We start from the raw sequence: 2,236 nt of genomic DNA on the forward strand, positions 1-2,236 counted from the left end.
ATCCCAAATGATACAATGGAGATCCTGCAACTAAGACCCAATTCAGCCAAATAAATAAATTTTTATTAAAGAGAAATGGGTTTCAAATTCAAATATTAAAAAAAAAAATGCCCCAGAATCTTCCTCCTACATACTTCTTTATTAACATTTTCAAGTCCTACCATTTAAGATAATTTTTAAAGACTTCTTGATCAGTGATATTTTTATTTTGTTATTTAATCGTTCAGTTCAGTTTAGCTCAGTCACTCAGTTGTGTCTGACTCTTTGCGACCCCATGGACTGCAGCACACCAGGCCTCCCTGTCCATCACCAACTCCTGGAGTCTACTCAAGCTCACGTCCATTGAGTTGGTGATGCCATCCAACCATCTCATCCTCTGTCATCCCTTTCTCCTCCCGCCTTCAATCTTTCCCAGCATCAAGGTCTTTTCCAATGAGTTAGTTCTTTGAATCAGGTGGCCAAAGTACTGGAGTTTCTGCTTCAGCATCAGTCCTTCCAATGAATATTCAGGACTGATTTCCTTTAGGATGGACTGGTTTGATCTCCTTGCAATCCAAGGGATTCTGAAGAGTCTTCTCCAACATCACAGTTCAAAAGCATCAATTCTTTGGCACTCAGCTTTCTTTATAGTCCAACTCTCACATCCATACATGATGACTGGAAAGACCATAACTTTGACTATATGGACCTTTGTTAGCGAAGTAATGTCTCTGCTTTTTTTTTTTTTTTTTGTCTCTGCTTTTTAATATGCTGTCTAGATTAATCATTAGTGTGGCAGATAAAAAGCATCTTTTCATATATTATACTTTAAACATACATTTGTGAGCTGATAAGAACTCAGTCGTCATCACCAATCACCTTTCCATGGGAAAATGTATTCTTTGATCTAAAAAAATAACTTACAAACTTTTAGTCAGTAACCTGTCTCAAATTTGATGACTGCCTATTTTAAATACAGACACTATAATGAAGTAGTTAAGGCCCAGGGTTTTGTAGCTTTCAAAAAGCCCAGCCCGGCCATCTGAAGTAGTATCTTCGTGGGCAAGTTGTTTAAACCCTCAAAGCTTCAGTTCCTCCACTTGTTAATAAAGATAACAATACTACGTCATAGATCTGTTGGAAGGATTAAAATGAATTTTTCTAGCACAGAAAAAGTGCTCAATAAATGAAATTATTCTACTCTAGAGATCATAATATTCATAAGACTTCATTTATTTGGTGTCAAATCCTTTTTGTTTTTTTTTCACAAACTTCTTTTTTTTTTAATTACTCTTTGCACTATGCTTGGGAACAATATGTTTAGAAAAATATTATTCACTGACAGAACACTCAAATAAAAATCAGGTTTTTATCTATTAGAAAAGTCTCTTCTTGCCTAAATGGTTTTCCTGCAAGGTCAGTAGGTTCTGGAGCTGATCGCTGTATTTCTCACTGGATCCCAGACAGTTGCCCATGATCAGCTAAGTGACGGAAGACGGTATGGCTGAGTCTCCAGCACCGCTTTACGCCTCGTGGACGGGACGTCATAACACATCAATTTCTGATTCTAACGGGGCAGCTATCCCGGGGAAGGGCAGAAATTTCTTCATCAGCCACCTCCTGAAGGTGTTTTGGAAGAATAGTATTCTTCCTGAGAGAATTGATCCGTAGCCTCTCATCTGCATACTCGTAGGCCATTTTTCTTCTCTTTACATCACGCAACATTCTCCAATCGACATAGTAACTTCGAGCTTGGCCTGAAGCCGATGAAGGAACCGCCTGCCAGACGATCCGCAGCAGAGATCTGAGCATGGAGGTAGCCATCTTGTTCACCGCAAATGTCAAACCGCTGCAACTTTATTCTCAAATCCTTGTACTTTGCTTTCCAAATGAGAAAAGTGGGCAGAGGTATTAGTAGTTCCTCCTCCAGGGACTCCCCTGGTGGTCCAGGGGTTAGGACTCTACGTCCATTGCAAGGGTCACAGTTTCAACCCTTGGTTGAGGATCTAAGATCCTGCATGACTCATGGTGTGGCCGAAAAGAAAAAAAAAGTATCCCCTCTTCCAAACTCTCTAAGGATATACATTCATCCATGTTTCTCCAAAACTATTTGTTTCCACTTAAGAACTTCATAACCCACTGTCAGCAAGCAGCACTGAGGTCAGGCATGACCTCTGCATCGCCAAACCCATAGGGCACTTTGGTAACTCAATCAGTAAATAATCTGCCTGCAATGCAGGAGACCCTGGTTCGACTC

The 2,236-nt window shown here is 40.1% G+C and overlaps 1 pseudogene; it reads right to left on the reverse strand.

Annotated features, from left to right (window-relative positions):
- Positions 1 to 1,266: 1,266 nt before the first annotated feature.
- On the reverse strand, positions 1,267 to 1,818 carry LOC129647403 (28S ribosomal protein S14, mitochondrial-like; annotated as a pseudogene).
- Positions 1,819 to 2,236: the final 418 nt, after the last annotated feature.

Source organism: Bubalus kerabau, chromosome 3, assembly GCF_029407905.1.
Source record: "Bubalus kerabau isolate K-KA32 ecotype Philippines breed swamp buffalo chromosome 3, PCC_UOA_SB_1v2, whole genome shotgun sequence".
NCBI lineage: Eukaryota > Metazoa > Chordata > Mammalia > Artiodactyla > Bovidae > Bubalus > Bubalus kerabau.